The 27,607-nt window shown below is 43.0% G+C and overlaps 1 protein-coding gene across 1 annotated transcript in view; it reads right to left on the bottom strand.

The window, feature by feature from the left end:
- LOC126236076 (sodium-independent sulfate anion transporter-like) overlaps positions 1-27,607 on the bottom strand; it is a 169,290-nt gene that overhangs the window by 68,696 nt on the left and 72,987 nt on the right. The gene's annotated exons all lie outside the window — the stretch shown is intronic.

The following is a 27,607-nucleotide window of genomic DNA, read 5'->3' as shown; positions in this document are numbered from 1 at the left end:
TACGCGATCGACAGACATGCTAGAGACTCTGCCCAATACATCTGTGCAAAGCCTCATTGGGTTATCCCTGTCGTTTCAGTTTCACGGCCTGTCAGACTTTACTTTCCGAATAGCTCTCATAAGTCTCTTCCCTTTTCAATAACCCTCTCTCCCAAAATTCGTAAGAGTCCTATTGCATCTTTTGTGCTTGTATTCCATCTAAGACCAGTCTTTTATTAATGGTTCTTGACATAACTTTGCTTTCATGTGAAATCAGGGTAATTATCCTTTGCTCACTACATTTCTAGGTTCCTCGTTTCTTTGATATGGCAATCATTGCTGTTGTCAGCAGGTCCTCTGGTCTATCACCTGTGTCATATATTTGTCACCTCAATATCACTCAGATTCCTTCTTGCTTCATGCATTTTAGTATTTCTCCTGGTGTTGTATCTGTACTACTGCTTTCTCATTTTTCACTGTAGCTATTGCACACTCTACTTATTCCATTATGATCTTGGTCCTGTCTCGGTATCATTTACACTGTAGCACTTTTTTTGATCCCATGTCGTAGTCTTAACTCTGTTCTACAGTAAAGCATATTTATCCTCCCTCTCCAGTTCTTCAGTTGAGTCACACTCCTCTTTTTGCTGTTTTTTTCTATCCTGCCCTGTTTCTCCGCGCAGTTCGTTATCCAGCCTTCAGTATGTTTTTCTTGCATTTTCTTTATTTTTATTTTTCAATTTTCTTCTCTCCTCCGTCTTCGAAATCATTTCCTGTGTAACCCACGGCATTTTTGTTCTTTACCCGTTTACATATCTTATGCTTTTCTGTCCCTCTTTTATGATTCCTTCTTTCAACATAGTCCTTCTTTTATGATTCCTTCTTTCAACATATTCCAGTACTCGTTGGCATTATCATGGCATTCGATGTTTCGTAATGTGTCAGCAAACGATTTGCAAATACTTGCACAAAATTGCGAAATGCGTGGAGGAGAATATACGTCAATTACACCAATGGCTAAGGTCATTTATTCATTTGTCGTATGTCTAAGATGCGAATCTTCATTATTTGCTTAAGATAAATAATGTAACTACTAAGGGTGCATGTGGCATACGAACCACGTATTGTCCGCTCAGTAACTACTCAGCGTGGCGAACCACGACAATGTTTCCTCGTTCAAGGCAATAAAAGCACGACGACAGGGCTGGGCGGCTTGACCAGTGTCCTCTTGACGTCACAAAGCCACGTCGGCAGCGCGTGATTCTACTCGCCTTGTTTGTCTGCAACCTGCAGTACCGTCCAGTCACTCGGGAGTGGTCCACTGCTGGTTGTACACAAACAAGGCGCGCAAGATCACGTGCTGCCGATGTGCCTTTGTGACATCACGTGGAGACCGGTCAAGCCGGCCAAACCTGTCGTCGTTCTTTTATTGCCTGTTGTAAATACTAATTTTCCAATACATTTAGGCAGAAAACAGATTATGTTTGCTACGGTTATTATCTCAATTTCTCATTGCTGGGTCCTACAGAACCTAGTAATAGAAAAATAACGTAGAAGACACAACAAACAATCCATTTTTTAGGCTCAAATTTTGTTAGAATGCTAATAATTAAAACATATTTTCATTCCACAGAAATGAATAAAAGTACCCACTGGTGATGGTGCAAAGGAGCTTAAACAATTTTGAGCATTTATAAATGACAGTTGTTTGCACTATAGGTGGAACTGAATTCCTGGCATTAAGAATGATAATAAGTGATAAGACGAAGTTTGTTACTGTACAATTATAAGCCTAAGTTTCCCACGTTTGTTCATAATGATTGATGTGGATACTATTTGTATAGCGACTCAGGTTCCACCATCGTGTCAGGCAACTGGTTAAAGGAACGAATATTCAGAGCGTAAACTACATTCTTCATATGCCCACAGAAGAAACGGTCACTGTGCAACTGAAGTTTTGCGGATGACGTATGACAGCTTTTCGTCTCCTAGTGCATCCGCGAAGTAACTGTGCTTGAATCAGTTTTGTACCCTCCACATAGATACCTATATGATAGAGCATCATCCTACTTCAAAAGAGGTTGGCTGTGTTCTTCCGCAAGCTGCGGAAAATCAACCAGGTGCAGATGGTTTAACGATTTTTTCTTTCCTCGTATTCACCAGGAGCAGGGTGGCGACAAGAAGGGTATCTAGCCACCAGCAACCAGTAAGATTGTCACAACCCATATAACTAAGCCGAACCCCTAGAGATATCGGACAGCGCAAATAAGAAGAAGAAGTAGAAGAGGAAGAGTATCAAGAGCAAAGTGTGATCGTACATACATCAAATAGTTATCCAGTGCACGTCATAGTGACCAGATACAGAAATGAAGGAGGTTTTATTTGTTACTAGAGATTATGTCGAAGTAATTAAGCTAGAGTTGGGCAAACGATACTTGCATTCCAATGGACTCGAGTTTTCCAGAAACATCGCAAAACTCGGTACAACTTCGATCGTGTTTGAACGTTGAAACGAGACTCGTCCCACCAGGGGACATGTTTCCAGTCATCAACAGTCCAGTGTCGGTGTTGACGGGCCCAGGCGAGGTGTAAAGTTATGTGTCGTGCAGTCATCAAAGGAACATGAGTGGGCCTTCGGCTTCGAAAGCCCATATGTTTCGTTAAATGGTTCACACGTTGACACTCGTTGATGGCTCAACATTGAAATTTGCAATAATTTGCTGAAGGGTTTCACTTCTGGCACGTTGAACGATTCTCTTCCTTCAGCGTGGTCTAGGGCGCCATGCCACGGTTCGCCACGTCGCCAACCCCCCCCCCTCCCCCCCTACCTGTGGGAGGTTTAAGTCCTCTCTCGGGCAAGGGTGTGTGTGTTATCCCTAGCGTATGTTGGTTTAAGTTACATTAAGTAGTATGTAAGCCTATGGACGAATAAACTCAGCAGTTTGGTCCCATAGAAACTTACCTCAAATTTCCAAATTTTCTCTTCCGTCGTTGGTCCCGCTCTTGCAGGATCTTTTTCCGGCGGCAGCAAGGTGGGAGATTTGACGTTTTACCGGATTCCTGACATTCATTGTACACTCGTGAAATGGTCGCACGGGAAATTTCCCACTTCAGCACTACCTCGGAGGCTCTGTGTCCCATCGCTCGTGCGCCGACTATAAAACCACGTTCAAACTCACTTAAATCTTGATAACCTGCCATTATAGCAGCAGTAAGCGGCCTAACAACTGCGCCAGATACTTATATAGGCATTGCCTACTCCAGCGCCGTATTCTGCCTGTTTACATCTCTCTGTATTTGAATACACTTGCCTATATCAGTTTCTTTGGCACTTCACTGTATAACGTCTCCCTACTCTTTGTTTCGATGGTGTGCTAGTACATAAGAGATACTGAGAGTTCTCATCCTTCTCCTCTGTGATTCCCTTTCATTTTTGAAGATTTTTTTCTTTTTAAAAACTTCTTTTTTTTCTTTTTAAAGGATTACGATGATATATCTCTGGACTGCCTGTTTTTTGAGACAACAGTCCCTGGACCTGTAAACTTTCTTTATACCACGAACAAACAGCGAAGGATAAACTGCGCTTACACCACGATTCTGACATAGTGAACAAAAATCGTGCCGACCAAACAAACCGTACCAAATGCTGAAAGAAAGTGTCACATTGCACTGCGAAATGAAATGTCGTGATGTACCTAGAAGGACGGAAGAAAGATGACATTACCGAGCGTTGCCGAGAAAGGCCGAGCCACGCACCGCTCGCAGGCGGCACATTGTGCACGCTTGAAGTCTTGCACGCCGTGGCCGACCCTGTTGTAGGCAATAGGCATCAGACTATTTGAATGCTTAATCTGAAATTATGAGCACTACGCTGCTACACGAACTGGAAAACATGTATGTATGAAGAGCAACAGCTTACGGCTCTCCAGATGTGACGTTCGTGACACGCGTTCCCATGTCGTAATTATTTCTTTGTCTGTGACTGCAGCACGATACAAGATAAAAACTGGTTCTGCGGGTGCTGTTGCAGGCTGCTCGTGATTGTCCAGTGACCAGTGCGTGGAGTGTCAGCCGGCTTTCCGGACCTGCGGTAAGCGTGTTGGCAGCCACGCCAGCCCCTGTGTTGTGTCTGCTGGCGGCAGAAGCAGCCAGTACCGCCGACCTCCTTCCGCCGGCACCGTCTGGCCGGCTCGAGAGCTGCTGCTCGCTGCCTGTCATATCCAGGCTCGCATTCTGCGAGTGCTGCGGACCGCTTCGGAATGTGAGCCGTGCGTCGCGTGCTGAGTGCTGATGGCCGATAGTTGGCTGACACTCGTCAGAACTTACCGGACGTTAAGCCAGCCAGCTGGCGGGTGTTCCCCACAGAAAGCAGCCGCTTCGAGTCAGCCAAATGAGAAACGGCCAGTTCACCCGACAGCGTCTCATTAAAAGATTTTATTTGTTTGTTTATTTATTTTTTTATACGTGTGCAGAACATAACATATTATGCATAATGTATATACATCAAAAAAAGTTTTGCATCACCCCGGTTCCGAGAGAACCGGAACCTGTACAGAAAATTGAAACAGAGATCAACATAAACATCATTTCCGCACTTTTTACTGCTCATGAAAACCACACATTGCATGTTGTACCACCATACAGCGAGACCTTCAGAGGTGGTACTCCAGATTGCTGTACACACTGGCACCTCTAATACCCAGTAGCACGTCCTCTTGCATTGATGCATGCCTGTATTTGTCGTGGCATACCATCCACAAGTTCATCAAGGTACTGTTGGTCCAGATTGTCCCACTCATCAACGGCGATTCGGCGTTTATCCTTCAGAGTGGTTGGTGGATCACGTCTTTTCAATCTATCCCAGGAATGTTCAATAGGGTTCATGTCTGGGGAACATGCTGACCACTCTAGTCGAGTTATGTCGTTATCCTGAAGGAAGTCATCCACAAGATGTGCACGAGGGAGGCGCGAATTGTCGTCCATGAAGACGACTGCCTTGCCAATATGCTGCCGATATGGTTGCGCTACTGGTCGGAGGATGGCATTCACGTATCGTACAGCCGTTACGGCGCCTTCCATAGCCACCAGCGGCGTACGTCGGCCCCAAATAATGCCACCCCAAAACAGCAGGGAACCTTCACCTTGCTGCACTCGCTGTACAGTGTGTCTAAGGCGTTCAGCCTGACCGGGTCGCCTCCAAACACGTCTCCGACGATTGTCCGGTTGAAGGCATATGCGACACTCATCGGTGAAGAGAACGTGAAGCCAATCCTGAACGGCCCATTTGGAATGTTGCTGGGCCAACCTGTACCGTGCTGCACGGTGTCGTGGTTACAAAGATGGACCTCGCCATGGACGTCGGGAGTGAAGTTGCGCATCGTGCAGCCCATTGCGCACAGTTTGAGTCGTAACACGAAGTCCTGTGGCTGCACGCAAAGCATTATTCAACATGGTGACGTTGCTGTCAGGGTTCCTCCGAGCCATAATCGGTAGGTAGCGGTCATCGACTGCAGTAATAGCCCTTGGGCGGCCTTTGCTAGGCATGTCATCGACAGTTCCTGTCTCTCTGTATCTCCTCCATTCCGAACAACATCACTTTGGTTCACTCCAAGACGAGGACACTTCCCTTGTTGAGAGCCCTCCCTGGCACAAAGTAAGAATGCGGACGCGAGCGAACCGCGGTAATGACCGTCTAGGCAGACAACGCGAGCCGTATACCTCCTTCCTGGTGGAATGACGAACTGATCGGCTGTCTGACCCCCTCCGCCTAATAGGCGCTGCTCATGCATGGTTGTTTACATCTTTGGGCGGGTTTAGTGACGTCTCTGGTCAAATGGACTGTGTGTGACACAATATCACAGTCAACATCTATCTTGAGGAGTTCTGGGAACTGGGGTAATGTAAAATGTTTTTTGATGTATTGCATCACCAGCAGCATTTTGGGCAGCATGTGGAATATAAATGTGCACATATACTCTGTATTCATTATATACAAAGTATATGTGCACATTTATATTCCACGTGCTGCCCATAATGCTGCTACACCGACTGCCTTATCATTGGCGGCAACCATATCGTCCATGGATACAGGTTTTGATAGTCTCCTGCAACTGAGTAGGTGCTGGTGGACTTGTGGTTCACCGCACTCACACACTTCATCCCGTGAGATATATCCCCACTTCTTCATGTTCACCTTACACCGAGATACTCCAGTTCTCAGTTTATTGAGGATCTTCCATGTCTCGTATGGGAGGTGATGTCCTGCAGCAAGTTCTTCTTTGGGGTTGTTCCAATATTTCTCTGATGATGAGCTATGCCAGAGTTGTATAATACGGTTTGCAGTTGTTGTCTGAATTGGTTGTGTTGTCTGGAGGAACCTTTTTCTCGATGTAAGTATTGGTGGTTGATGTTCTTTTCGTAACAAGGGTCTCTTTGGTCCGTCTCCTGCTTCTCTCTTTCTATTTCAGCTGCAGTTCTCCTTCGGATGTCTGGAGGTGCTATGCCCATAAAGTAGCAGATTTTATTAAGAGGGGTTGCCCGCATGCAACCGGTTACAACTCGTCCTGTTTCATTTAGGGCAATATTTACCACTCTGGCATGGCTGGAGTTCTGTCATACAGCTGTTGCATATTCAACAGCGGAGAAGCACAAAGAAAGGGCAGATATGTGGAGGACATGTGGATGTATTCCCCAGTTGTTGCCGGTCAGCTTCCTAATAATGTTATTTCTAGCACACATTTTCATTTTTGTATCTGTGCAGTGGTCTTTGAAGGCGAGAGAACGGTCTAACTTTACTCTGAGGTATTTTGGGGTGTCACAGTGGGTTAGCTGATGACCTCTCCAGGTTATTTTGTTTCCTCCGAGCCTCTCTGTTCCGTAAGTGGAATGCACACACTTTGAAGGGTTTGGCTCCAGGTAGTTGCTATCACAATAGTCAGATAGTGCCTTAAACCTGTTGTGTGTTTTCCTTTTACCTCCTCAAAAGTACTACCTTGCACAGCAAGTGCTGTGTCATATGCGTAAATGAACGATGTTAAGATTAATGGTGGTCATCTTGAGCACAGGGTTTGTTGGACAAAAATATGGAAACACGAAACATACGACACATTACCGCGACTAGTACGGTGTAGGAAAGCCGTTGGCATTCAAAACTGGTTCGAATCGTCTCGCAATGAATAAATCCAGGCCCTAGTTGGTTTTCCAGAGAATTGTATACCATGCTTCCTACAAAATAGTGGTAAGTTTAGGTAACGATGGTAGAGGTGAATAGCAATCACGCATCCTTCTCTCCAAACTAGACCACAAAGGCTCAGTAATAACGATATCTGGTCATTGTGGTGGTCTGGCGAGAAGCGACAATTCATCATCGTGCTCACAAGGCCAGTACCGGACCATGTAAGCTGTGTGAACAGGGCCCAGTCATCTTGCAGCAGAGCATCACAATTGGAAAAAAACACAGTACCACGAGATGGACCTGATCAGCCAAAATGGTCACGTAATTCTTGGCAGTAATGCGGCCTTTCAGAGTAACAACGGGCCTATGGTATACCACGGTACGGCCTCCCAAATCATCACCGAACCTCCGCCACGCTTCACTCTCGGGATACGAACTTGATCAGAAGTTGGAAACGGTCTACAACAAGACTCATCCGACCAAATGTTTTTCTTCCATTGCCCCATAGCCCAGGTTTTATGGTTTCGGCAAAATATTCCCCTATTATGGGGATTTGCACAACTGATGAGTGGTTTTGGAATATTCTAGCTAGCCGTGTAATTCCCTGCTTATGGAGCTCCGTGTTGTTTTGGTGCTGACAGGGTTCGCAAGAGCGACATTCTGTTCTGCAGCGACTCTTACAGCTGAATTCCTCTTATTTTTCGTCACAATTCTCTCAAATGATCGTCTGTCACGATCAGTCAACACACACTTACGTCCGCGTTCTGTTTTGTTAAATATGGAACTAACGGAATTGTACGGAATACCTTCCGCAAGTCGTCAACCTAGTCTCTGTTGTGTACTTCCCTCTGGATCTGTAGGACGAACAGATGGAGCTAAGTTATATAAGGTATCTTTTTGTGGAGTCAATATTTATTCCTACAGAAGACAGGTTCGTTCGCGAAAAATCTCATGTTACGTAAACATGAAACATTTTCTGCAGCAGGCGTCAGCAATATGCATCTATAATTGTTCGAATAGGCCCAGTACCCTTCTTCAGAACGGAAATAACCTGCTGGATTCTTCCAGTACCTTGGTGCTCTTCGTTGCTCCAGGGACCTACGGTAACTACTGATACAAGAGAGTAAGGTCTTACACATATAGCTTACGGAATTCTGAAGTTATGTTAAAGGGTCGAGTTTGCTTTCCTCTGCTCAATGATTTCAGTTGATTTTCTTTTCCGGGATCATTTGCCTCATCCTTCAAATACATTGTCATCTTTTGTCTGAAATGACAGATATCGCAGGTGGTGGTGGATGACGTAAGCCATAATATTGTAAACGAGCGGTGACAGAAACTTTTTCCCACATTTTCTCATTCATTTTCATTCATTTTATTGTTGTTGGAAACAGGGGACACATAAAGTTGCGCGTGTTACGTTATGTGCAGTGAAACTTTCTTCGAGTATCCACACAGAAAATGGCACTACAAACAGCTGAAAGTTTCTGGTTCTTCCGTTGATGTCAACTATGCAGTTTATTTTTTTATTTTTTTTTTTTCGTCATCTCCAGGCACTAAAAATCCCACAAGAAATTCATGGCCCGTAAACTATTCGAAAGGGTCGGCTTAATTTAACTAATAACTCAACCGCATTTGATCCAAAAGAGTATGATGAAATATGAGCACCAAGTGAAGGCCCTTAAGGCCCACAAAGAGGAGAAGGAAACGGATATGTATGTACCTCGTAAATTTCATCGTTAGAAATAAGTAGTACCTGAATAGAATAAAGGCTGTAGGAAAAGCTACTTCCTGATAGTTAGGCTGCGCCTCGAAATCCTGTATTAACTTTCATGAAGTGAATGTGAAATGCCAATCAAGTGGATGGGGAAATTATTCTGTTGTCTCGCTTGGTCCTTCTCAGCATGAGAAGCAAAGTGTACCGTGCACAGGTCATCCTCTCTAGATGAACCATCAAAAACAGCTCCAATATAAAGGCGCTATAGCACAAGTATCCTACACAGACAATTGCACTTAACACGCAACAATCGCAATGCGTCGTAAACGGCCATAAATGAGAGTCTTAGGAGAAATGTCTTAGAATGCGTGCTGAATGACTCTTCTCAAGCCGTTAGACATCATATGAGCCGTCAGGAATGATTTTATTTGTTGCAAATGCTCTCCCATAATTAGAGACTCACACTTGACAATTTCTGAACGTAAATCGAAGTTTGAGGTCGTGGCTTCAGTTTACGTTGACAATAATGGCTGTAAGCTAAAGCGTATTCACTGGTTTGCTCTAATATCCTCCAAAGTGAACTAATGAATATCCAGTTGACGGAAACTTAGGTTAGCAATATGAAGATAAAACACACCCTGACCCACTGAACGTAATTAAGTTATGAAGTACGCCGTTCTAAAGGTTAAGCGAATATGAGCTCGGAACAGAGTCAGCTGTGTCCCCATTAAGGTTAATCACGTGAACAAGGCCAGGTCCCTTACTCAGAATATTGCTCTATCGTTGTTATCTTGTTACAAGCCGTCTATACTGAATCGTGTTGTGACTTGGAAACTTTAGTTTCCGGCTGAAGCTATTCTGATACGGACAGCTTACACTGAGGCTTTCTCCCGGTGCACCATCATACACGAATGTGACAAATGGGTAGGGCTCTCTGGCTCTGAGCACTATGGGACTTAACATCTATGGTCATCAGTCCCCTAGAACTTAGAACTACTTAAACCTAACTAAGCTAAGGACAGCACACAACACCCAGCCATCACGAGGCAGAGAAAATCCCTGACCCCGCCGGGAATCGAACTCGGGAACCCGGGCGTGGGAAGCGAGAACGCTACCGCACGACCACGAGATGCGGGCCAAATGGGTAGGGGGTGGTGTATTGTTACAAGATGCAGCCTCTACCGCACACGATCAGCAGGGTTGCGGAGTACAACTGTAAGCTTAGTACTGTCAAAATTTATACAAACAGGTGGTAGCAGACAATTCTGTCTGTTCAGTTACAAGTCCAGAAATCATTATCTGCCACGTCAAGCAACTAATAAGCAGTTATATACAAGAAAAATGGGCTTATAACGCGAACCTAGATCGCACAATAATAATAAAGATTGTGAAACAAGGCTAAAACAGTGTTTCATTTCGGTAACGCAGCGTACAATGTTTTGCCAACAACCTACAGCTGAATCAATTAAATGTAATAATTTAATGCTACAGTGTGAAGAGGTAGTTATAGACAGAGTCTTTGTGTTGATTCAGTGGAGATATACGACGGTATTAGCGTGGTAGTTGAATGCAACTCAACTCACGAGAGGCAAACGTTCGTGCCCAACTTCCCTCCCGTAACAGTTTTTACTACCTACAGGGGAAGTTCGTTTCGGCACACTATTGAGTGAGACGTTTCATTCAGGAGCTCAATTACATTTGTAAGATAGAAAAAGCAAAACCGTTGGTGGAACCCCTCCCTCTCATACGGGTGCACCAAGGTACATTTTCTGGTCAAAAGTATCCGAATACCTATTGTTGTCGTTGTTGTTGTGGTCTTCAGTCCTGAGACTGGTTTGATGCAGCTCTCCATGCTACTCTATGCTGTGCAAGCTCCTTCATCTCCCAGTACTTACTGCAACCTACATCCTTCTTAATCTGCTTAGTGTATTCATCTCTTGGTCTCCCTCTACGATTTTTACCCTCCACGATGCCCTCCAATACTAAATTTGTGATCCCTTGATGCCTCAGAACATATCCTACCAACTGGTCCCTTCTTCTTGTCAAGTTGTGTCACAAACTCCTCTTCTCCCCAATTATATTCAATACCTCCTCATAAGTTACGTGACCTACCCATCTAATCTTCAGCATTCTTCTGTAGCACCACATTTCGAAAGCTTCTATTCTCCTCTTGTCCAAACTATTTATCGTCCATGTTTCACTTCCATACATGGCTACACTCCATACAAATACTTTCAGAAACGGCTTCCTGACACTTTAATCTATACTCGATGTTAACAAATTTCTCTTCTTCAAAAACGCTTTCCTTGCCATCGCCAGTCTACACTTTATATCCTCTCTACTTCGACCATCATCAGTTATTTTGCTACCCAAATAGCAAAACTCCTTTACTACTTTAAGTGTCTCATTTCCTAATCTAATTCCCTCAGCATCACCCGACTTAATTCGACTACATTCCACTATCCTCGTTTTGCTTTTGTTTATGTTCATCTTATATCCTCCTTTCAAGACATTGCCCATTCCGTTCAACTGATCTTCCAAGTCCTTTGCTGTCTCTGACAGAATTACAATGTCATCGGCGAACCTCAAAGTTTTTATTTCTTCCCCATGGATTTTAATACCTACTCCGAATTTGTCTTTTGTTTCCTTTACTGCTTGCTCAATATACAGATTGAATAACATCGGGAAGAGGCTACAACCCTGTCTACAAATGCTAGAAACGTAAGTTTGCCTTTCCTTAATCTTTCTTCTAAAATAAGTCGTAAGGTCAGTATTGCCTCACGTGTTCCAACATTTCTACGGTAACCAAACTGATCTTCCCCGATGTCGGCTTCTACCAGTTTTTCCATTCGTCTGTAAAGAATTCGCGTTAGTATTTTTAGTTCGGTAATTTTCACATCTGTCAACACCTGCTTTCTTTGGGATTGGAATTATTATATTCTTCTTGAAGTGTGAGGGTATTTCACCTTTCTCATACATCTTACTCACCAGATGGTAGAGTTTTGTCAGGACTGGCTCTCCCAAGGCCGTCAGTAGTTCTAATGGAATGTTGTCTACTCCCGGGGCCTTGTTTCGACTCAAGTCTTTCAGTGCTCTGTCAAACTCTTCACGCAGTATCGTATATCGCCTTTTTTTGGTCATCAGTCTACTGACTGGTTTGATGCGGCCCGTCACAAATTCCTTTCCTGTGCTAACCTCTTCGTCTCAGAGTAGCACTTGCAACCTACGTCCTCAATTATTTGCTTGACGTATTCCAATCTCTGTCTTCCTCTACAGTTTTTGCCCTCTACAACTCCCTCTAGTACCATGGAAGTCATTCCCTCATGTCTTAGCAGATGTCCTATCATCCTGTCCCTTCTCCTTATCAGTGTTTTCCACATATTCCTTTCCTCTCCGATTCTGCGTAGAACCTCCTCATTCCTTACCTCATCAGTCCATCTAATTTTCAACATTCGTCTATAGCACCACATCAAATGCTTCGATTCTCTTCTGTTCCGGTTTTCCCACAGTCCATATTTTACTACCATACAATGCTGTACTCCAGACGTACATCCTCAGAAATTTCTTCCTCAAATTAAGGCCGGTATTTGATATTAGTAGACTTCTCTTGGCCAGAAATGCCTTTTTTGCCATAGCGAGTCTGCTTTTGATGTCCTCCTTGCTCCGTCCGTCATTGGTTATTTTACTGCCTAGGTAGCAGAATTCGTTAACTTCATTGACTTCGTGACCATCAATCCTGATGTTAAGTTTCTCGCTGTTCTCATTTCTACTACTTCTCATTACCTTCGTCTTTCTCCGATTTACTCTCAAACCATACTGTGTACTCATTAGACTGTTCATTCCGTTCAGCAGATCATTTAATTCTTCTTCACTTTCACTCAGGATAGCAATGTCATCAGCGAATCGTATCATTGATATCCTTTCACCTTGTATTTTAATTCCACTCCTGAACCTTTCTTTTATTTCCATCATTGCTTCCTCGATGTACAGATTGAAGAGTAGGGGCGAAAGGCTACAGCCTTGTCTTACACCCTTCTTAATACGAGCACTTCGTTCTTGATCGTCCACTCTTATTATTCCCTCTTGGTTGCTGTACATGTTGTATATGACCCGTCTCTCCCTATAGCTTACCCCTACTTTTTTCAGAATCTCGAACAGCTTGCACCATTTTATATTGTCGAACGCTTTTTCCAGGTCGACAAATCCTATGAAAGTGTCTTGATTTTCTTTTAGCCTTGCTTCCATTATTAGCCGTAACGTCAGAATTGCCTCTCTCGTCCCTTTACTTTTCCTAAAGCCAAACTGATCGTCACCTAGCGCATTCTCAATTTTCTTTTCCATTCTTCTGTATATTAATCTTGTAAGCAGCTTCGATGCATGAGCTGTTAAGCTGATTGTGCGATAATTGTCGCACTTGTCAGCTCTTGCCGTCTTCGGAATTGTGTGGATGATGCTTTTCCGAAAGTCAGATGGTATATCGCCAGACTAATATATTCTACACACCAACGTGAATAGTCGCTTTGTTGCCACTTCCCCCAATGATTTTAGAAATTCTGATGGAATGTTATCTATCACTTCTGCCTTATTTGACCGTAAGTCCTCCAAAGCTCTTTAAATTTCCGATTCTAATACTGGATCCCCTATCTCTTCTAAATCGACTCCTGTTTCTTCTTCTATCACACCAGACAAATCTTCACCCTTATAGAGGCTTTCAATGTATTCTTTCCACCTATCTGCTCTCTCCTCTGCATTTAACAGTGGAATTCCCGTTGCACTCTTAATGTTACCACCGTTGCTTTTAATGACACCAAAGGTTATTTTGACTTTCCTGTATGCTGAGTCTGTCCTTCCGACAATCATATCTTTTTCGATGTCTTCACATTTTTCCTGCAGCCATTTCGTCTTAGCTTCCCTGCACTTCCTGTTTATTTCATTCCTCAGCGACTTGTATTTCTGTATTCCTGATTTTACCGGTACATGTTTGTACTTCCTCCTTTCATCAATCAACTGAAGTATTTCTTCTGTTACCCATGGTTTCTTCGCAGCTACCTTCTTTGTACCTATGTTTTCCTTCCCAACTTCTGTGATGGCCCTTTTTAGAGATGTCCTTTCCTCTTCAACTGTACTGCCTACTGCGCTATTCCTTATTGCTGTATCTATAGCGTTAATAGCGTTAAAGAACTTCAAACGTATCTCGTCATTCCTTAGTATTTCCGTATCCCACTTCTTTGCGTATTTATTCTTCCTGACTAATGTCTTGAACTTCAACCTACTCTTCATCACTACTATATTGTGATCTGAGTCTATATCTGCTCCTGGGTACGCGTTACAATCCAGTATCTGATTTCGGAATCTCTGTCTGACCATGACGTAATCTAATTGAAATCTTCCCGTATCTCCCGGCCTTTTCCAAGTATACTTCCTCCTCTTGTGATTCTTGAACAAGGTATTCGCTATTACTAGCTGAAACTTGTTACAGAACTCAATTAGTCTTTCTCCTCTTTCATTCCTTGTCCCAAGCCCATATTCTCCTGCAACCTTTTCTTCTACTCCTTCCCCTACATCTGCATTCCAGTCGCCCATGACTATTAGATTTTCGTCCCCCTTTACATACTGCATTACCCTTTCAATATCCTCATACACTTTCTCTATCTGTTCATCTTCAGCTTCCGACGTCGGCATGTATACCTGAACTATCGTTGTCGGTATTGGTCTGCTATCGATTCTGATTAGAACAACCCGGTCACTGAACTGTTCACAGTAACACACCCTCTGCCCTACCTTCCTATTCATAACGAATCCTACACCTGTTATACCATTTTCTGCTGCTGTTGATATTACCCGATACCCATCTGACCAGAAATCCTTGTCTTCCTTCGACTTCACTTCACTGACCTCTACTATATCTAGATTAAGCCTTTGCATTTCCCTTTTCAGATTTTCTAGTTTCCCTACCACGTTCAAGCTTCTGACATTCCACGCCCCGACTCGTAGAACGTTATCCTTTCGTTGATTATTCAATCTTTTTCTCATGGTAACCTCCCCCTTGGCAGTCCCCTCCCGGAGATCCGAATGGGGGACTATTCCGGAATCTTTTGCCAATGGAGAGATCATCATGACACTTCAAATACAGGCCACATGTCCTGTGGATACACGTTACGTGTCTTTAATGCAGTGGTTTCCATTGCCTTCTGCATCCTCATGTCGTTGATCATTGCTGATTCTTCCGCCTTTAGGGGCAGTTTCCCACCTTAGGACAAGAGAGTGCCCTGAACCTCTATCCGCTCCTCCGCCCTCTTTGACAAGGCCGTTGGCAGAATGAGGCTGACTTCTTATGCCGGAAGTCTTCGGCAGCCAATGCTGATTATTTATCAAAATTTAGGCAGTGGCGGGGATCGAACCCGGGACCGAAGACGATTTGATTATGAATCAAAGACGCTACCCCTAGACCACGGGTACGTGAACGTTAATAAAGAGCGCCAGCCCATCACCTTTATGATGGCTTCGACTCTGCTGGGAACACTATCAATGAGAGGTCTGAATGTCTGTGGTGGAATGGCAGCCCGTTCTTCCTCAATACGACGGGGTCTGGAGCCAAGTCGTCGTCCTAATGTATTGCCATTGGGTTCTATAGGATTGAGGTCGGGACACTGCCCAGGCCAGTCCATTAAGGAACGTTATTGTCCTCTGACGATTGCCTCACAGGTGCTGCTGATGGCAGAGGGCATTGGCATGCTGGTACAAACCGTCACCGTCTCCGAACTACTGCTCTGGTGCACGAAGTGCACATTGCTGTAAAATGTGTTCATATCCTTCCGCATTTAGGGTTTTCTTAAGCACAATAAGCTGTTCACACCCTAGCCACGAAATCATTTCCATACCGTAACAGCAACTTAAATTTCTCTGTACGAGTCCTGATTTCTCTTATTTTATCGTTATCATCATTTCTCCCTACGTAGGTGTGTGCCAGCAGAATGTTTTCGCAGTCGGAGGAGAAAACTGTTGATTGAAATTTCATAAGATCCCGTCGCTACGAAAAACGCCTTTATTTTAATGATTGCCGCTCCGATTCCCGTATCATATCTGTGGCACTATCTCCCCTATTCCGCGATTATACAAAACGAGCTGCCCTTCTTTGAATTTTTCAATGTCATCCGTCAGTCACACCTGATGCGGATCCCACACCGCACAGCAATACTCCAGAATAGTGCGGACAAAAATGGTGTACGCAGCCTCTTTAGTAGACCTGTTGCACCTTCTAAGTGTTCTGCCAAAGAACCGCAGTCTCTGGTTTGATCTAACCAAAACATCATTTATTGATCGTTCCAGTTTAAGTTATTTGTAATTGTAATCCTTAAGTATTTAGCTGAATTTACAGCCTTCAGATTTGTGTGATTTATCGTGTATCAGAAATTTAGCGGATTTCTTTTAGTACTCATGTGACTAACTTCGAATAACTTCACACTTTTCTTTACTCAGGGTCAAATGCCACTTTTCGCACCATAAAAAATATCTAAATCATTTTTCAATTAGTTTTGATCATCGGATGACTTTACAAGACGGTAAATGACAGCATCATCTGCAAACAATCTAAAACGGCTACTTAGATTGTCTCCTAGGTAGTTAACATAGATCAGGAACGATAGAGGGCCTATAACACTTCCTTGGGGAACGCCGGATATTACTTCTGTTTTATTCGATGTCTTTCCGTCTATTACTACGAAATTTCCTGACAGGAAATTACGAATCAAGTCGCACAATTGTGAAGATATTCTATAGGCACGAAGTTTGTTTAGAAGACGCTTGTCAGAAACGCTGTTGAAAGCCTTCTAGAAATCTAAAAATATAGAATCAATTTCACATACATTGTCGATAGCACTCATTACTTGATGAGTATAAAGAGCTAGTTATGTTTGTCAAGAACGATATTTTCTGAATCCGTGTTGACTATGTGTCAATATAACATTTTCTTCGAGGTACTTCGTAATGTTAGAACACAGTATACGTTCCAAAACCCTATTGGAAATCGAAGTTAGTGATATAGGCCTGTAATTCACCTCATTACTCCAACTTCCCTTTTTCGGTATTGGTGTGACTTGAGCAATTTTCCGGTCTTTAGGTATGGTTCTTTCTGTGAGCGAGCGGTTGTTACACCACTTCGTAGTCACATTACCAACAGTCGAACTGGGCAGCATTAGAAGAGGTGATATATGCCTGATAGATATGTTACTCAGGTACATCCAGTGACTAGTCCACGTTCGAAGTCTCCGAGCTTTCCTGATAGAAGAATTCTACCGTTACTCTTTCTCTGCTGACAACACAATACTCCTCACCCCCTTTTATACTGGTGGTTCCGACTGACGTGACATCTAGTGGTCAATTTCTCATTATATAGGAGTGTGCAAACACTTTTTAACGGATGGTGTATGTTTGGAAATCAGATCGCGATTCACAGAGTTGTAGATACCGATAATGGTCAGTTCCTGAGATTTCTCATAAAACGCACTACTCTTCAGTGTTCCTACATGCGACGGACCCTCTGTCTAGTGTCATTCCCATGGATGGAAACTGAAACGATGGTTGCCGCACAGCTGTGACGGATGGTCAGTTTATTTCTTTGTTTATTTTTTCATTAAACTGTCACTGTCTCGGAAACGAACTGTATGCACTATGTTAACGGCAAACAGAGTAGTTCTTCCTTCGGTCGTTTGCTAATTCTATTGAGGAAAATTAGTAGTTGGTTATTAAATCCCATTTTATTCGTAACTATTTACCCGTATAATCACAATTTGTATCTTAAAAATACAGGGTTATTACAAATTATTGAAGCGATTTCACAGCTCTACAATGACTCTATTTTTTGAGATATTTTCACAATGCTTTGCACACACATACAAAAACTCAAAAAGTTTTTTTAGGCATTCACAAATGTTCGATATGTGCCCCTTTAGTGATTCGGCAGACATCAAGCCGATAATCAAGTTCCTCCCACACTCGCCGCAGCATGTCCCCATCAATGAGTTCGAAAGCATCGTTGATGCGAGCTCGCAGTTCTGGCACGTTTCTTGGTACAGGAGGTTTAAACACTGAATCTTTCACATAACTCCACAGAAAGAAATCGCATGGCGTTAAGTTGGGAGAGCATGGAGGCCATGACATGAACTGCTGATCATGATGTCCACCACGACCGAACCATCGATTTTCCAATCTCCTGTTTAAGAAATGCCGAACATCATGGTGGATGTGCGGTGGAGCACCATCCTGTTGGAAGATGAAGTCGGCGCTGTCGGTCTCCAGTTGTGGCATGAGCCAATTTTCCAGCATGTCCAGATACACGTGTCCTGTAACGTTTTTTTCGCAGAAGAAAATGGGGCCGTAAACTTTAAACCGTGAGATTGCACAAAACACGTTAACTTTTGGTGAATTGCGAATTTTCTGCACGAATGCGTGAGGATTCTCTACCGCCCAGATTCGCACATTGTGTCTGTTCACTTCACCATTAAGAAAAAAATGTTGCTTCATCACTGAAAACAAGTTTCGCACTGAACGCATCCTCTTCCATGAGCTGTTGCAACCGCGCCGAAAATTCAAAGCGTTTGACTTTGTCATCGGGTGTCAGGGCTTGTAGCAATTGTAAACTGTAAGGCTTCTGCTTTAGCCTTTTCCGTAAGATTTTCCAAACCGTCGGCTGTGGTACGTTTAGCTCCCTGCTTGCTTTATTCGTCGACTTCCGCGGGCTAAGCGTGAAACTTTCCCGCACGCGTTCAACCGTTTCTTCGCTCACTAAAGGCCGACCCGTTGATTTCCCCTTACAGAGGCATCCAGAAGCTTTAAACTGCGCATACCATCGCCGAATGGAATTAGCAGTTGGTGGATCTTTGTTGAACTTCGTCCTGAAGTGTCGTTGCACTGTTATGACTGACTGATGTGAGTGCATTTCAAGCACGACATACGCTTTCTCGGCTACTGTCGCCATTTTGTCTCATTGCGCTCTCGAGCGCTCTGGCGGCGGAAACCTGAAGTGCGGCTTCAGCCGAACAAACTTTATGAGTTTTTCTACGTATCTGTAGTGTGTCGTGACCATATGTCAATGAATGGAGCTACAGTGAATTTATGAAATCGTTTCAATCATTTGTAATAGCCCTGTATAGATTAGTTTACATAAATCGAAGAAAAAATTACGAAAAACAGTGATTAAAAGTAAAATCGTGAGATCTCGAGAGCAGGTTCAGTCTCCTAATTGGAAATGTTTACCTATCCTTCGCACACATTGGCACCTTTCCTTCGCGAAGTGTGCGATTTGTGTGTTAAGTGTATCTGATACCGGTAAATGGTACATGGAAGGTCAAATTCAGGAAACAATCTCCGAATGGTTAAGGGCTGTTCGTTCTCTTGTCCATATACCACAAGTTCGAGATCGAAATGGACCATTCAGGACTCTCAAAGGGCTCGACACGTGTTCATGACCGATATTTGCTGTTATGCTCTCAAGTAAATAGGTCAGCGAATAGACGATAACTTGGCTCTGCCTTTCTGAAGCCACTGAAAGAGTTATAAATCTTTCATGAAAGATTTAATGAAGGTGCGATGTATGTGTTGCCAGTAGTCTACACGGACGATAACAGCAGACCCGTTGTCAAGAATCTCTGATTTGGTATGGAGTATGCCAGCAGTTACATTTTGTTTTGATGAGAAGATGGAATAAATTGTCACCAACGAACCATCCGTCAAAGAAATGGTTGCAGACGAGGAAGTACAGTCGAACACATCACGAACTTACTGACCGCTGACAGACGACAAATTTGACAATTTATTTTCTACGAATATTTCGAGACGAACCCAGGACTCCTGCAAAACGAGAAATATACTAAGCTAGAATCCAGTTAGTACATATCCAGCATAAAGTATTTGCCTGTGCTGCTTTTATACTGCGTCAGGTGTTCTACAATTCGACAACATACTTTTTTGTTGTAGTATTTTTGTGATTTTATCTTGATGTTTGAAAACTTGACTACTTTTTAATCAAAACTGTTATTAATTCCTGCATTTCTCCTCAAACCTTAAAATGTTGTAGAGTTACTGCCACCAACTTCCTCTTTCTGCAGGGCTAGTTTATGCTTTATTCCAGATACAGCTTCCATTCCAAGGTGCACCTTTACCAAGGCTGTGTCCGTCGGAAGGTGCACCCTTCCCAAGTTTAAGGACCAGATAGGTTGGTATGGCCGAGAAGGTCGCAAAAAAGGTCAATGCCAGCGACTTTGAGTACTGATCCGCTACCAGGCTACCCACTGACGTCACCTTCTTTTTATCTTCCGGATCTGAAATATTTTTGCCGTTTTATGACCCTATATTCCGGCAGTTGGTCAATGTCTAAAGTGATTTCTGGCAACATCAGAGGTAGAGGCCGAATATTAAGCAGCCATTTCTGGTGATTAATGCAGACGCAGTATCCGGTAACTACACGTCGAACGTGGCAGGTGTTCCGTTTATGTATATTTTCGTGCACCGAGGCGGCTGAAGGTAAGCTGAATCTTTACTCTTGTTCTCCTTTGAGCACTTCATATCGATTTACGTCTTCAGTTATTTCTTGTGCCAGTAAGGACGCTTTAGAAAGTTTGATAGACAGCCACCGTTGGTAATTTATTATGTGACGTCGCATGCGTTTATAGAAACTGTGGACCCATAATACAAGGAATTAAAATCAGTTTAGTTACTTGTCAACAGTCATATCCGTCATTGTTTTCAAGCCTCTAGTAATTTAGCAAAGGGACGATGTTATTTGACGGCAGCCTTTAGTGAGACGAAACTTGCGCCGCCGCGTAGCTATGCAGAAAAATTTATTAATCGTATAAACATCTGAGTCGCATCCACAAATAGGCGAATTGTTCGATTTCTCCTTAGCTGTTTTGTTCTTGTCTGGTACCTTTGACACAGCTTTACTGAATGCTTTGCGTATTGTGATTACACCATCTCCGTAAGGAAATTAAGAGGTACATTGTAGCAGAAACCTCAAAACACTCGTGAATAAGCTTACTGAAACAAAAAAAAGTTGCATTTTATGTTAGTTGAGATTGCTACGCATAAAGGAATGAATATTTGAAAGAATTTCAGTGGCTACTCATCTACATCTACATGGATACTCTGCAAATTACATTTAAGTGCCTGGCGGAGGGTTATTGATAATATTGGCCTCTGACTTCGGATGTTAATGAAAGTTTACGCTCGTTTTTAGTTCGTTCCTAATTCATTCTCCAGATCCTGACTTATTGTAGAAGCCTGACAACAGCAGTCTAGACGATGCTTTGAAAATACCAAAAACTTACACCACGCTGTTAGATTATGAAACTTGTGTAGTGGAAATCAGGTATTTGTTCTGCAATTTACTCAGATGGTTATTTGTGACAATGAATAAGGGTGGATGCTCGAGTTTTAAGGTATTAAGTCAGCAAACGGACCGAATGATAGGACATCACTGTTAATAACAGTGACAGAAAAAATTATTCTACATCTTAGCAGATAACGTGATGTGAGCAGTAAAACTGCTTCTTTTATTTCTATAAATAAGTTTTGCTATTATTTCATCTTCATTTGACAATTACTGACACCGAGCGAGGTGGCGCAGTGGTTAGCACACTGGACTCGCATTCGGGAGGACGCCGGTTCAATCCCGTCTCCAGCCATCCTGATTTAGGTTTTCCGTGATTTCCCTAAATCGTTTCAGGCAAATGCCGGGATGGTTCCTTTGAAAGGGCACGGCCGATTTCCTTCCCAATCCTTCCATAACCCAAGCTTGCGCTTCGTCTCTAATGACCTCGTTGTCGACGGGACGTTAAACACTAACCACCACCAATTACTGACTCCTCGTGCAACCACCGTTACATCGGACGGTATGTGGCGAACTGACCTGGAATAGTGAAACTGTAATGCACTTAAATTCCGCTATTGACTCACAGAGATTATAAACAGTTTTGACCGAAAGTGTCTAGAACAAGGAGCGAGATACAGAAAATTAACACAACGGCTCTTTCTACTCACATACAGTGAAGGCACGTAGTGAGACATGGAACGTAACTCCACTGGCGCAGGGAACAAAAGGCGATTCGAATTGAACTCTGCGAGATTGAAATTCAGTCATGGCTGGTGATTTAATGTGATTTCCAAATCTACTGTGCTGTCCGAAGTCCATATTTACTTTTCCTATGCCGCATGTGCTGAGATTTCTTTCAATTGTGTAGCACTTTATTAGAAGAGCACTGACAGAAAAACAGACGTAGGAAATTTGCCTCATGACTGTTCTGGCGTTGCTTAGTGTTGTGTGCATTCCAGTACACGTCTCTTTGTGTACTGGGGACAAGTGGCTGGCCTACTGGAAGACGTTGCCTGACACTGGACCAGTAGAACAGCTGGAAGGATCTTCTGTTTCTTATATTTAAGGTACGTTTGATGTCCAAGCACGATGTAAACTCTGGAGGTGAACATTTACTTCGAGTGTCAACGAGAATGTATACTGTCAGTTTATGTTATTTTTGATTCCATATTTCCGTCAGGAGCTTTTGATTTAGAAGACGATTATTTTGTTATCCATAAAAAAACGTTTTCGACGAACTGTTTCGATAATGATTATTTTTGTACAGCGCCCAGCAAATATTTTAGTTTTGCATCTGGTAACCAAGAAACGTCTCAGGCTTTAAACTCTTGTGACGGACTGCCAGTTCGATCATCTACTGCCGATTATGATTATCCTTCGTTCTGTTATTTGGCTGTAAGAATAGCGGTACGTCAAGATATTTATATACAAATTTGCATTATGAAGAAACACACTTTCTGTTCTTGCTACACATCATGAAGGTTTCAGTTCTCAAAAAAAATTCTCGTCACGGCATATGGACTCCGAGGAACGCTTAAAATTTCATTTCGTACTATTTATTTCTTGGTTACGTTCTTTATTTCTGTAAAGGTGAGAAGATTATGAATCACTTTTTGTCGGAACATGACATTTACTTTTAAATTTAACTAAAGCCCCTTTGGAGAGAGCAAGGAAAGGCTGTGAGGGGAGAAGGGAGGCCCTATAAAAAAGACCTCCATAGAATTCACTTTATACAATCAGCACACTTCTGATGTGAGAAGATGAACGACATCAGTGACGTATACTTGTCAGCCCTGGACACAGGAACGGATTGGCTGTTTGCGGAGCTGGTTAGAATAAAACATGAGCTTCCCTCCAGTGTCTACAGGCACTTTTTAAATTGGTCGTACAGGTCCATTTAAAAGTTATGGTCCGCGAAATTGCTGTGTATGAGTTTAATTTATTTATTCAGAAACTAATTTCTTGAAAAGCAGGAAGGTGAGCTAGACCCGGGGTCGAATCTGCGCGACGGATAAACGACCGTGGCTGGTACACTGGTCAGCCTGAGTGTGGCTTTTAGGTGGTTTTTCACTCTAGTTTAGAGAAATACTGAATATGATTTCCTCCTCAGAAAATACGATATACAAACGGTTAACATACGATCACATGCAGAACGGAGTTTACACAGTTCAGAAACAAGTTTCTTAGAAGGCAGGTACTTATTGGACATTGTACTTACTGAACTGTTTTCGTTAATGTCACCGAAATTTGAGTTTTTCTACGTGGGCACATAAGTTAGTAGCGCTTTTGTTTTGCTGTTGGTATCTGGTCGCTATCGGTTTATTTATCGACTGTCTTTTTTATTTCTAATTGACTGTTGCTATTTCAGTTAAAATATTGTCATTTAATCATTTGGAGAGAGTGAGTGGATCTGTGGACGCTAGAAAATGGAGTGCTAAGTGGAGAAATCGGAACATTTGCCACACGCTCTTCTATTTGAATTAGTGCGGTGGTGACAGCATCTGAGGGAGCCAGGAAAAATAGCACCGTGTAAGGAAATATTACCGTTGGAAATTTGTGGGAAGGGCTTATGGCAGCAAACTGCTGAGGTCATTGGTCCCTAAGCTTACACGCTACTTAACCTAACTTAAACTCAATTACGCTAAAGACGACACACACACCCATGCCCGAGGGAGGACTCGAACCTTCGATGGGGGGAGCCGCGCGGACTGTGACAAGGTGCCTTACACTGCGCGACTAACCCGCACGGCATTACATTTGGAAAGAGCATGGCAAGAAAATCGTTTTCTCGTTTTACGGAGAATCGTATGTCATTAGAGGCTCTCCACGTTCAGGAAGACCTTCGGGATTTGATGAAGATTGTTTAAACGAATCCACAATGATATACGTCAGAAACAAAAGAAAAATTCGGAGTAGGTATTAGAATCCATGGAGAAGAAATAAAAACTTTGAGGTTCGCCGATGACATTGTAATTCTGTCAGAGACAGCAAAGGACTTGGAAGAGCAGTTGAACGGAATGGATGGTGTCTTGAAGGGAGGATATAAGATGAACATCAACAAAAGCAAAACGAGGATAATGGAATGTAGTCGAATTAAGTCGGGTGATGTTGAGGGTATTAGATTAGGAAATGAGACACTTAAAGTAGTAAAGGAGTTTTACTATTTGGGGAGCAAAATAACTGATGATGGTCGAAGTAGAGAGGATATAAAATGTAGACTGGCAATGGGAAGGAAAGCGTTTCTGAAGAAGAGAAATTTGTTAACATCGAGTATAGATTTAAGTGTCAGGAAGTCTTTTCTGAAAGTATTTGTATGGAGTGTAGCCATGTATGGGAGTGAAACATGGACGATAAATAGTTTGGACAAGAAGAGAATAGAAGCTTTCGAAATGTGGTGCTACAGAAGAATGCTGAAGATTAGATGGGTAGATCACATAACTAATGAGGAGGTACTGAATAGGATTGGGGAGAAGAGGAGTTTGTGGCACAACTTGACCAGAAGAAGGGATCGGTTGGTAGGACATGTTCTGAGGCATCAAGGGATCACCAATTTAGTATTGGAGGGCAGCGTGGAGGGTAAGAATCGTAGGGGGAGACCAAGAGATGCATACACTAAGCAGATTCAGAAGGATGTAGGTTGCAGTAGGTACTGGGAGATGAAGAAGCTTGCACAGGATAGAGTAGCATGGAGAGCTGCATCAAACCAGTCTCAGGACTGAAGACCACAACAACAACAACCTGAAAACTAGCAAATGTGTGATCATTTCACCATCGTGCAACATCGCATTCAGTAGGGAACGTTCAAAAACGAGTGTATGGATATCGCAAGCTCTAAGCCAAAATCACAACAATCAGTGGGTTGTCATACGTGCGTCTCTGCTTGCTCGTCATCAACAGGTTCGTGAACAACATCGACTGTTGCTATCGTGTATTCTTACTGCTGACGAGAAAGGGTATTTTCATGCTGACATAAGGAAAAGAAAGGTATGGTTAAGCCCAAACAAAGTAGCAACTCTACGGGCATCCACAAAAGACAATGTTAAGCATCTGGTGGCACGGCGATGGTGTAGTGTTCTACGAATTGCTTCCCAGAGGTGGAATCATTGCTGCTGACATTTGTTGTCAACTACTGAGGCGTTAAAGACGCCATCCAAGAGCAACGACCATAAAGACTGCGTGAAGTGTTGCTATTCCGTGATAACGCCCGCCAGCATTCTCCTACACTGATAAAGACATTATACAGGAGTTGGATGGGATGTCATTCCGCACCCATCTTATTCACCTGATCCGGCGTCCTCAGATTTTCGCCTTTTTCCGCTCTCTGTCGAACAGCCTTCGAGGAACTTCCTTTCCCGATGAAAATGCGCTCCGAAAATAGCTTGACGAGTCCTTCGCCTCAAAACCACGTGATTTCTGCAGTCGCGGTGTCGAAAAGTTACCCCAGCATTGACAGACTGTTGTGAATAGTGGAGAATATGCTAGTAATGTCTAATGTCTCTGTTACATGTCTCTTTTTTGCTTATGCAAAAAGGCTACTGACTTACGTCCCAACCCAATACTATATTAATTTGTAGAGCAGACACACTGACGCCTTGATTGGAAAAGCAACTCTGTAATCTTTAAGTGGCTTCATTGGCGTACCTAGAAGATAAAAAGTATACATACGTAGTTTGTCAATGGACGTGAATGTGGTCATTTAAGTTTTAGACCACAATTACAAATACAACGTTATGAGGCGCCTCCAGAGTGGTGTGACGTAAGGGGTTCTCTCAGACAAAATTACACCGAGTCACTCGCACATTTGTGAAGATTCCCCATATGATCATGTCTTGGTCGTTAGTCGCATATGTGTTACTACGACGGAAACCTTTCGAAAAACTATAAAGACGGACTATACCTGTTGACCTGTGTCTTCTATTTGCAAGATATCGTTTGAGAATAAAGCAAGCAGCTCAGTAGATCGAACTTATTACGAGGTGAGCATGACATTAAAAAGATCACGACTAAGGGTATCGTAAGATTAAACACTCATTTTTGTAACAATTTTCCACTAACAAAAGGGGAAGGAGGCTGCCTCATGATCCTGCAAGACCAGTATCTGGTAACTGAATGTTTATGACGTCATATCTTGTGAACTACGTGTCCTACATGGACTTAATTTTGCCAGTACATTCAATCGTATGTGCGGATACTGTCTGCAACATGTGTGCGACTATAGTTAATAGTAAAGATACAGTAAATTAGAAAGTCATGCCTGATGCTGGAGTTTTCTGGTTAAACAACGAAAATACAGTAAGCGATAAATTTTTTTCCATTCAGTATTTTGCGCAGAGCAGTTAGCCAGAAAAGTTTCGAGAAGGCTTGAAATTATGTGTAAAGTCTGTTGGAAGTTGCGAAGTGCTCTCATTCTCAAATACTAAATGAATGTAGTTTGGGTAACATGCGCGCTGTAAGTTACTCTGCTCCGCGCGGGATTAGCCGAGCGGTCTGTGGCGCTGCAGTCATGAACTGTGCGGCTGGTCCCGGCGGAGGTTCGAGTCCTACCTCGGGCATGGATGCGTTTGTTTGTCCTCAGGATATTTTAGGTTACGTAGTGTGTAAGCTTAGGGACTGATGACCTTAGCAGTTAAGTCCCATAGGTTTTCACACACATTTGAACAGTTACTCTGCGTCAAGACATAATATGCACAGTTTCTAACTTTAATACTTCACTTATTGTGTTAAGACTTCATCATAAGAATATATTTGTTAATGAGTAGGTTATGAGAGCACTTTAAATTTTTAAGTTCTATCGATAGTTGACAGCCGGCCGCTGTGGCCGAGCGGTTCGCCGACACGGTAACTCAGCGTGTTTGGTAAGAGGGTTAGCTGCCCTCTGTAATAAAAAAAACTGAGTTAATGCATGACCGACGAACTGAAACGGGTGTCTTGCGACGTCCGCCCCGAGCAGATGCAACGATGGAAAAGGAACAAAATGAGGTTATATTAAAGAAAGCGGTTCTAGGCGCTTCAGTCCTTAACCGCGCTGCTGCCACGGTCGCAGGTTCGAATCCTGCCTCGGGCATGGATGTGTGTGTTCTTAGGTTAATTAGGTTTAAGTAGTTCTAAGTCTAGGGGACTGATGACCTCAGATGTTAAGTTCCATCGTGCTTAGAGCCATTTGAACCATTTTGATAGTTGACAGAAATAGTAAAAATCAAGTTTTAGTACTCCTGGAAGACGTAATACAGGCAACTTACGACTGAAACAGTGTTCCCGTATTAACTGTTTAGTGATATACAGCGTGTTTCATAATTTATGTTACACGCTTTTCGGGCCTGTAGACGGGACTTAGTAGATCAGGTTTTACATGGAACCCATGTCCGGAAAAAGC

Source organism: Schistocerca nitens, chromosome 2 (genome assembly GCF_023898315.1).
Source record: "Schistocerca nitens isolate TAMUIC-IGC-003100 chromosome 2, iqSchNite1.1, whole genome shotgun sequence".
Classification (NCBI taxonomy): Eukaryota; Metazoa; Arthropoda; class Insecta; order Orthoptera; family Acrididae; genus Schistocerca; species Schistocerca nitens.
The sequence above is the reverse complement of the archived record's forward strand: the minus strand, read 5'-3'. Positions and strand labels throughout refer to the sequence as shown.